A 10,217-nucleotide genomic window follows, 5' to 3' on the forward strand; every position below is an offset into this window, starting at 1 on the left:
GCTTGAGAGAGGGCTTTTGTGAGGCTTAGAATCTTCCATTTATATTTTTTTAATGTTTTGTATTCCTCTGAAAAGGAAAAGGAAAGAAAAATTCAGTATTTCACCTGGGAAACCTAACTTGGCCCTGGTGTTTGGTCTCAGATAAACACACAGAAACACAGAGGCGTCATTCCATGCTCGTTCAGCAAATCAGTGAATGCGTGTGGCTTCTCAAAAGGACCAGCATATTCGGGATCACAGGCCATCGTGGATTCTCAGCGAACATTTGCGGCATGCGTGGACGAACTCTGGTAAACAGGTTAGCAGGATTCCAGAACCCAGGAGGTAGGCAGAGGTGAGAAGAGACCCAACAGAGAGAAACGAAACAAACAAAAATTCACAAGCAGGTCCCAAACCTCTATTTATTCACTGAAACTAGAGAGAGATGAAGGAACCACAGAGGGAAAAACGGTACTAGTTACTCTCACACCACTCAGATGACCACTGCTGAAGGCCCCGCTTTGTCGTGCACTTTCCATGCACATCTGCGAATGATCTCAACAGGCATTAACTTCCTTAATGGTGGTGACGACTTAGGACGTTAATGTCGATTAGTCACAATTTACAGAATGAGGGAACTGAGGTACAGTGGAATTAACTGACTTGCCCCAAATCACACAGCTGGTAGATGAGGTTGAGGAGTCCAGCGCCCGGCCAGATCCTAGCCAGATCCTTCCTCAAGCCCATCCGTAGACAACGACACAGGCTTTCCCCAGCAGGCCTCACTGGGGAAAGCTGCCTTCTCCTCCCACACCAGCGGGGTGCACAGCCCTGAGTGTCTCAGTCTCCGGGGGACTTGCGGGCAGGGACCGAGGTCCCTCTCCTGGCCATGCTCTCAGGCGGACTTGTATCCCTGGCCCAGCTGTCCTCATTTCTACGGTCTCTCTGGGGCCTTTGTCAAGGTGTTCCTTGGGCACCTCTGGGATCCTGCTTCCCCCCCCACCCCATCCTCTCCCCCAGCCTCAGGGTCCACAAAACTGCCAGAGTCTTCTGTTCGGGGTTTCTCCTCAGTGAGATGATCCCCATGCCTGCACTTGACCCTTCCCTGGCAGCCATTCCCTGGCGGGGGGCGGGTAGGGGAGAGTTGGAGAACTGGGGAGCAGGTGCCTCTTCTTGGTTTCACCTCTTGCTTATCCTCTCCCAGTGAGTGATTAAAGGCTTACTCTTTCATTCGAGCCTGTTGTTAACCGATTGCTGTGACACCAGGCAGCTCAGATCCCTCCCCCCCACAGAGGTGTGTTTCGTTTTGGTTTTGTGCTCTCTACCTCCAGTGAATGTCACGCTAAATGAAATAAATGTCGTTTTAAGTGCTAGAGCTGGGATTCCTGTGAGCCGGCTTAGTCTTTCCTAAAGAAGCCTGGTACCTGGCGAGGATGCTGGGGTTTGTCTTACGGTATCCTGGAAGACACGGAGAGATGATGCAGAATTCCCTGAAGGTAAGTATTGTCAGTGCACAGGTGCTGTGTCCTTCGAAACTGATTTGTTAGTGGAAAACCCATCGTTGGTGGGTGAAGCTGTTTGCATCCGATTCTATGCATACATGAGATATAATTTATTAAGAATGTCTCCTTTGTGGCTTCGGTGCTTTTCACGTACCTCTTGGAATTAGTGGGGGAGACTGCTGCTGCCCCAACCTTTGACTTGGGGGCTAGGCAAAGACAAACAGGACAAAAAGATTTCAGTGGAGCGGAAATTTCTTTGCTGTTGATTCAGTAGCCAGCCGATTAGCTAGAGATCAAAAATCAATGGAAAGACTCATTAATGACTTAATAGAGCTTCTCTTTGCATTTCTATTATAAAGGATTATTTTTTTAATTTAAGTTAAATCCCTTGTTTTGTGTATTAGTCAGGGTTCTCCAATAGGATATATAGAGAGATGTAAGAGATTTATTCCAGAAATGGGTTCATGTGATTTGGGGGCCCATCTGCAAGCTAGAGAACCAGGAGAGCTGGCAGAGATGAGTTTGAGTCCAAACGTTGCTGGTGTGAGTCCTCACCCGAGTCTGAAAGCATGAGAGCCAGGAGTCCTGATGTTCAATTCATGGGCAGAAGGTGGATGCCTCAGCTCAAGCAGAGAGGGAAAGGGAATGTGCCCTTTCTCTATCATTTTGTTCTATCTGGGCTCTCAGTGGATGGGATAATGCACCCCCACTTTGGGGATGCCATCTGCTTGACTCAGATGGTCCCTTCCAAAGTTAATCTGATCTGGAAAGACCCTCCCAGATACGCTCAAAAATAATGTCTTTCCGGTCAAACGGGCATCCTTGAGGCCAGGCAAGTGGACACAAAAAAATCAACCCTTATACGTCCTTTATGATATTTTCATTACACAAGTAACATATACTCGTCTTAGGAAAATGGAAAATACAGATTTTATAATATTATCAATTACACACCCTCCCACTACCCGGATACATTTACTATTGGCACTTCAATGGATGGGTCCATAAGAATTTGTGTAATACAGGTCATGAATTTCTCCTATTCTTTGCAAGTATTTGTACATGAAAATCACCTGGACATCAATTCATGGTGAATTATAAAGGCGAGATATAACCTTTTGAAATATAACCTTTTGAAAGTTTAAGCATGCCTGTAAGTCAGGAGCGCACAGCTATGAGAAGTTAGAGACGACGTAATTCAACAGGAGGTAAGGAAGAACCCGGTGCCTGAGAATGCCTATTGCTCTCACTTGCTGAGGCCACCTGTCCATGTAAGATGGTCCCTGTTCCCTCTGCTCGTCCCCCCTGACATTCTAGTCTGGCTAGAATTCCACCGATTGACGGGCAGTGTTCAAGACTAAGTTACCCACATCCTTGCTGATGGAAGTGTTTTGTATTAATTGAACAAAATGAGACCAAGCTGAATTTCTCTAAGGGACATTAAAGAGAGGGTTTTCACAGATGATTCTGGTTCCCGCAAAAGCAAATGGGTGTGCCACGTCTTCTAGCATACAAACGTCTGATATGGGCTCCGCTCATCAGCAACTAAAAAAGGAATACCCTCTACCATTCATCAAACTGATTTCTACGGCAGACCCTATGCTCTGCGTTAGGGGCTTTTATTATCTTTTTCATGATGTCATCATTAGCTCAGTGAAGGAGGCATTATTAGTACAATTTTATAAATGAGGTGATTATTGCCCAAACAGGCTAAGTAAAAACTTGCGTGATGTCATGCAACCTTCATAGAGAAGCAGAGCTTAAAGCAGCATAGTCTGGCTCTGAGGCTAATTGCCCTTACCCACAGCGCCCCTGAGACTCACCCCGGAAGGAGCTGACTTGTGGTTATTTACAAGATGAAGTCAATGGCAAGGCTTTACCTAACGATGGAAATTTAGCACATAGGTATTTTCCGTTCTGCAAGGCTGAAAGTGCTAGAAAATATCGTGGTTCAAACCATCGACTGTCTTCGGTAAAAAGGGCTTTGTCAGGATCTGCAGTAATTAAACCATCAGTACCCTCTGCCCCCACCCCTCCAAGAAAAGACTCCAGGAAATTAAGATTTCAAGTGTTTCTTTAAAAATGGGCCTTATTTTACGGACTATCATGATTAGGAGAGATGATTCCCAAGAAGAGCCTTAAGTATATTCATATCTTAGGAATTCTCCCTTATGACTTATGAAATCATAAAAAAGCTTAAATACAAACATTCTCATCAAAAAATTACTTAAAATTGCAATAACAAAAGGGACCATAAATTTAAGACTTAGAATATAGAAAATATTTATAACAATAGATTAAAATGTAAAAAATTAAAAAATCTAATCTGGAAAGACCCTCCCAGATACGCTCAAAAATATATATTATAAAATATATATATGTTATAAATATATATTTATAGGCTGAGCTTAACAATGTAAAAAGAAAAAAAATATGTGTAACAACAGCTTGGAAGAGAAATGAGCAACATTTTTAACAGGTGTCCTTTCAGAGTGGCGAGAGTGCAGGTACATTTTTCTTCCTTATATTATTATGCACATGCTCTTTTTTTTTTCTTTAGCAAGCATATGTTGCATTTAAAACCAGAAGAGATTTAAAATCTCAATTTGCAACCACAAGCTGGCCACTGATACAGGTCCTCCTCGCCGTCAATGTGTGTATGTTCACCTGGAGAGCGTGAGCGAAATGCAGGTTCCTAGGAAGCGTGAGATTCTGAATTTCCCACGCGCTCCCAGGTTATCCCAATGCTGCTGGTCTGGGGACCACAGTATGAGTTGATTTTTTTTGTAGAATAAGCAAGAATGAATCACTGTGGAACCACTTAAATAGGAAACTTGAGCCCAAGAAGCTTCCCTTGCAAGTTCTTTTCTTGAAAACCTGAGTCAGTAAATGTTGCTTGATAGCTACCTGAGTCTGTCCCGTTGGCAGGTGTGCCCGGTGCTTCCTGAGCTGCACTGGGCTCTGCACAGGCATGGGGCAGCTCACAGGGGTCTCTTCTCCGGGGTAACCTTCCTTCGCCCCTGTTTTGAAATTAAATTCCATTTGTTCTGCTCATGTTGGCGCAAAAATTGTCTCAAGTTAGTTTAATAAAACCATCACTAAAACAATTTTCTTGAGTAGTGTAATTATAGAGCTGGTAATTAGATCCTCGCTGAATGAATAGCGTAGTTAGATTACACTCAGGCAAGCAACACACACCCCATTCCGTTTTAATCACCCCTTAAATGCAATCCTGTTTGTTTGCATGAAGGGCCTTTTTCAATGGCAATAGTAAGACCATCGTATACACTCTCGTAAGATAATGTTACCTATAAAATTAGGGGAATTTGGCACAAACTACATTACCTATTATGTGGACCCGTGGCGGCCCGGGTGGGAGAGATGGGAGCAGTTTTCCCAGCACCCTGTCCATATGGTGGCGGGGGTCCTGTCTTTCCACCTCTGGACGTGGTGAGAGAATTTACTGAAATCTCAGCTGGACATGTAGGGCATCTGCTGGAAACATGGTCACACCGCAGAGGCGTGTGTGTGAAACTCTCCCTGGGCTTGTGGGGTCGCCCCCTTTGTGGGGTCTTTAGTTCAGCGACTTCTGCGTGGGCCCTTGACTCTCTCTGTTGTTTTGTTTTCAGTGCTCGGTTTTGCACTTCTTTCTTCAACCTGTTTATCTTTTCTGTTTCCTCGACAACACCTGCCGTTTTCTTAACGCCCAAGCCAAGCAGAGCTCCGGAGAAGAGCTGCCCTTGGCGCTTCCCACTGTCCTGTCCCTCTCGTGGGAATCTACACGTGTCTTCAGCATGCAGCGCTCTGGATGCCGACAGATACACGTTATGGAAAGTTCCACTTGATTTACCAGAACCACCCAGGTCCCCACTGCTGCTACTCTGACTCTGACTTGTCTCCTCGTTTCAAAAGGATGGAGAACTCCTAGTCATTGGGTGTCTAACCCTCTATTACAGGCTTTAGATGCACCGGCTCCCTTGACCTGTCTGATAATCTTCTTCCCAGATGCGTCCCAGATACAGGACACCGAGAGAGGTTCTGTCGTTTGCCCAAGTTCGACCAGCTAAGAAATGGCAGCAGAAAGTGGAAACCATGCTTTCCTGACTCCAGGGTCCAAATTCTTAACCGCTATATTCAATCGATACCAAGACTGGGAAGCTAGAGAAACAGCAACATCCTACAGGGGAATGTCATGTTTTCTGGTCTCCTTCAGGGTAGTGAGGAAAGTGGGGTACCCAGAGCAGCCCTGGCTTCTCCAGTTGCCTCTCAACTTGGGATCATGATTTCCTTCTCTATGAAATGAGACGGACTGTTATCTACACCACTTAGGGGTATGTGTGTGTGCATGCTTGCACATAAAACCAGGTAAGGTATGCAAAGCATCTTGTAAGCTGGAAAGTGTTATCATGTGTCAATTGTTAGTATTAGGACGTCATCAGATTGACTTTATGCTTCATCTAACAAACTGCGTTCATCCCTGGAGTAGCTTACACGTCAAAATGACACATCAAGAAAAAAACGGTATTTCATTACATGTAAATATTATTTATATTTACATATTTAACTCACTAAACTATCATAGTCATACAAGTAAAAGGCTTCTATCGATGGTGTAAGCCACCATGTAAAGTCTGTTACATTTTATTTTTTATCCTGGTTTCAATTTGCATGCTCTCGGTTCCCTCTTCAGTAATAGAATTACTCTGTTCTCGGCTGATGGATTCTAGGAATGTGCTGAATGCAGCCAAACTATGACATATTTGCATTTTTAAGGCTTGAAATTTTCTTCCAGCTTTTGAAATGAATTTATTTTGAGGAAATGTCTGACTTCTTGAACTAATGGCAAATTAAGTTAATAAAATTCATACCTGCTGTGGGCAATGATGATTATATATCAAAAGGAAAATAAAACAAAGGCTAAGTTCCACACTCCTTAATTGGTCACATTTCGGATTGATTTCGGTGGAAATATTTTCAGTTTGGGATTCTAATATTGAGGCATAGGACTGACAAGTCTCCCTTTCAAGTGGCTTGTCTCTCTAGCCTTCTCTCGGAAGCTACTACTGTTGACATTGGCTCCCTCCTCCCACCTAACCACAGAACCATCAAAATTTTCTCCCGCACCTGCTCACTGTACAATGTACACTCACAATGTTACAATTTTCATCTTCCCTAAGAAATATGTTTAATTTGTTTGAAATCGTGTTCACTGATGACTTTTAACACCATCACTTTTTTTTTTATGAAATTGAAGAAATCTGGGGAAGATGAGACACTGGTCTGGAATTCAGGTATACTTTCCACAAGAACCTTCTATCTGTGGGCTCTGGCACTATCTACCCAGTGCCCTCACTCATGCTCTCAGCTAATGCCCTTGAAGTAAGGCCAACTCATGAGGTTTTAAAAATTATATGATGTCTGAAAATACGGATGACTCTGGATAGATTTGACTTAATATACTTTTTAGGGAGACCACGAATCCAAGTTCATCTGAGGCTGAATCAATTGGGAATCATGGGATAAGTCAGCGAATTTATATTAATAGATGTGTGTCTCAAATATGCACTTCTCTTGAGCCCAAACTAGAATCCTTTATACAGTTTCTCCTATGAATTTGCTCCAAAAAAGATAGACCTGTGATTTTACAAACTATCCTATCTCTAATCTAGAGCCCTGGAAGTTTCTCAGAATCTAAAATGAGTGATAGTAGTTTTTTTTTTGTTTGTTTGTTTTTGGGGTTTGTTTTGGGCTGTTATTGACACCATAGATCATATTAGAATTCGCTTAATTCCGTGCTTTCATAAGAATGCAGCATTGATGGGTGATAAAGTGTGTGAAGTAATTAATCATAAAAAGCAGCCTGTTTAGAGGGAAAAAAATCTGAAAGAGTAAGTGTAGTCAGAGATGCCAAGCATACTGCCAGAGAGAGAGAGTCATCTGGCCAATCCACACCAGAGGGTAAGGACATTTAGTAAAAATATTTCTGACAAGTATACAAAGAGCAGATCAGAAGAGATCATGACTAGCTTAGAAGATACACTATGGTAAGGGCTGTAATATTTAGCATATCGCCCCTGATAGCAAAGAACTGTTATCTAGAAGGGATAGCTTGGAGATTCTCTCTGGAAACCAACTCATGTGCCGGAACTGAGGTGTTCAATGAGTAAGTGAGCAATGAAGAAGGAAAGGGGCCTCAGGAGTTCTGAACTCGGTGCTGCGGTTGGGGAGAGGCAGAAAGGAGTTTTCATAAGATTAAGTTCAGTACTTCTGTAAAGGATGGTGAGAGGGAGAAATCTGGGGGTGTGGAAACAGGAAGCGAGGCATCCATTGTGGAACTCGAGGTGAGTACAGAGAAGGAATTAGTGGGAGAAAAGAATGGGAAAGAGATTTGTCCTGAACTAGGTAATGTGGAACCTTCATCTCCAAGCAAGGCAGTACGGCATCAAGCTGTGTTCGGAGAAAGAAAGAGCATCTGGGAAGAATGTGTATGTGGGTTCCCAGGGTGGTGATGGAGAAGGCAAAAAGAGTATCGGGAATGGGGCGCCTGGGTGGCTCAGTGGATTAAGCCGCTGCCTTCGGCTCAGGTCATGATCTCAGGGTCCTGGGATCGAGCCCCGCATCGGGCTCTCTGCTCCACAGGGAGCCTGCTTCCTCCTCTCTCTCTGCCTGCCTCTCTGCCTGCTTGTGATCTCTCTCTCCGTCAAATAAATAAATAAAATCTTTAAAAAAAAAAAAAGAGTATCGGGAAGCTCTAGTCTATAGGGAAGCAGCAGGTTCTCAAGTTACGGGTATGGAAGCAGTAATGGGAATGACAGGGAAAGAGAGATACAAAAAACAGGGCTGATTTGGCTTGGACTTCACGAGCAAAGAGGAAGGAGGATTCCGACCATGGGCTTAGCAAACGTGACACAAGCCTCGTACATTTTGCAACTTACAAGAGTAGATAGGGGTCATCTTTGGAAGAGCCCTGATGGCTGGGATGGATCTCTACTTCTGAGTAGATGTTTGAAGCATCGGAGTTCTTCATTAAAGAAGAAAAATCTGGGAGCCCTGTGTAAGTGCATTGCAAAGAAACTGAACTCAGAGAAGAACTGGGAGATCAGGAAATAGTTTAGATGGTACCCACAATTCAGTGAAATGTGTGTGAAGAGTAAAAAGACAAAGAAGACGTATGTTTAGGTACCTAAAATGTGTGTGAAGAGTAAAAATACAAAGAGGACATTTTTTAGGTACATTTCTCTATGGAATTTTAACCTTTACACCTAGACAGAACAAATGTAACTGCCTCTGTCCATGCAACTCACCTCTCCTCCACCCTACTATACTTTTGGTCCAGGCAAAAGGTTACAACCCAAACTGATGTGTTGACCCTGATCACTGAAAAGAGAAGATGAATGTGACGACTTTTTATAGAACATAGGAAATCGGTAAATATAGGAGTTGGGGTAGTAAGTAATCAAAGGTGACCCCAGGTTTCTTAGTTTGAGTGACTGGAAAAACGTTAGTCCCATAAAGAGGAATCAAGACATCAGAAACAGTGTTCGGTTTCAGACTTACTGACTTTGAAGTGATGGTAGGTGGACATCTACGTAGAGAAATTCAACGGGATGCTGAAAATTTCAGAGCCTGAGGGAGGAAGGAACAGAGCTGTGTGTAAAGACTTGAAACATATAACATTAAAATTGCAGTTGAAGGGCCACCTGGGTGGCTCAGTGGGTTAAAGCCTCTGCCTTCAGCTCAGGTCATGATCCCAGGGTCCTGGGATCGAGCTCCATATCGGGGTCTCTGCTCAGTAGGGAGTCTGCTTCTCTCTCTCTCTCTCTCTGCCTGCCTCTCTGCCTACTTGTGATCTCTCTCTCTGTGTCAAATAAATAAATAAAATTAAAAAAAAATTGTAGTTGAAGCCAGAGCGGTGATTAACTTCTCTAATTAATTAATAAATCAATTAACTGATAAATCAATTTCCATGATGGTCAATAAAAAAGCCACACATATCAGGTCCTCCTTGTTCCAGGGGTGCCATGGGAACAGACAGATTTTCCAAAGTGGAAAGAACCTAGGTCTCTTTCTTTGTATTCTTATGTAAAGAGAGAATAGACCATGATTTTGTTGATTTAATCAGCCTAGCCTGCTAAACCAGATAATTAAGCCTCCTCCAGCACACTTCTCTTCTCATCCACTTTGTACCTAAATTACTCAATTTGTATGGCTCTATTGATTAAATATCCAACTCATCCGTTTTTTTGTGGGCTGCAACCATTTATAAATTTTAAAGGAATTTTCCAAAGAACATCCCCTGATTTAAGATTCTCATGCCATGTAGAGCAAACCTACAACATCAGAGCTTTATACCAGTAAGATGACTTTGCATGTCCCTAATTCTGTCCTGGGCATTACTGGTCAGTCTTTGAGAAGAAAGAATAATCCTGACACTGACTGGGAAATTCTTTATTTGTGTACATGACCAAAAATTTAAAAAGATGCAAATCATAAGGCTCTAAGCTGTGCAAAATTTCAGGTCTTTTGAAACTGAGTGTGTGAGTTGCTTGCAAGGAAGATTGTTGGTTCTACCTCCAAGATTTATGTATATCTTAATGTGCAGAGAGGAAATGTAGAGAAGTGGGATTTATGCTCTTTGTGACCTTGGAAAAGGCATCTGACCTGTTTGGATATCAATTTTCTCATAGACAGACGTGCTTAGACTACATCCATGCCTTTCAAATGTGCTCTGTGGAA

The sequence above is a fragment of the Meles meles genome, chromosome 7 (genome assembly GCF_922984935.1).
Source record: "Meles meles chromosome 7, mMelMel3.1 paternal haplotype, whole genome shotgun sequence".
NCBI lineage: Eukaryota > Metazoa > Chordata > Mammalia > Carnivora > Mustelidae > Meles > Meles meles.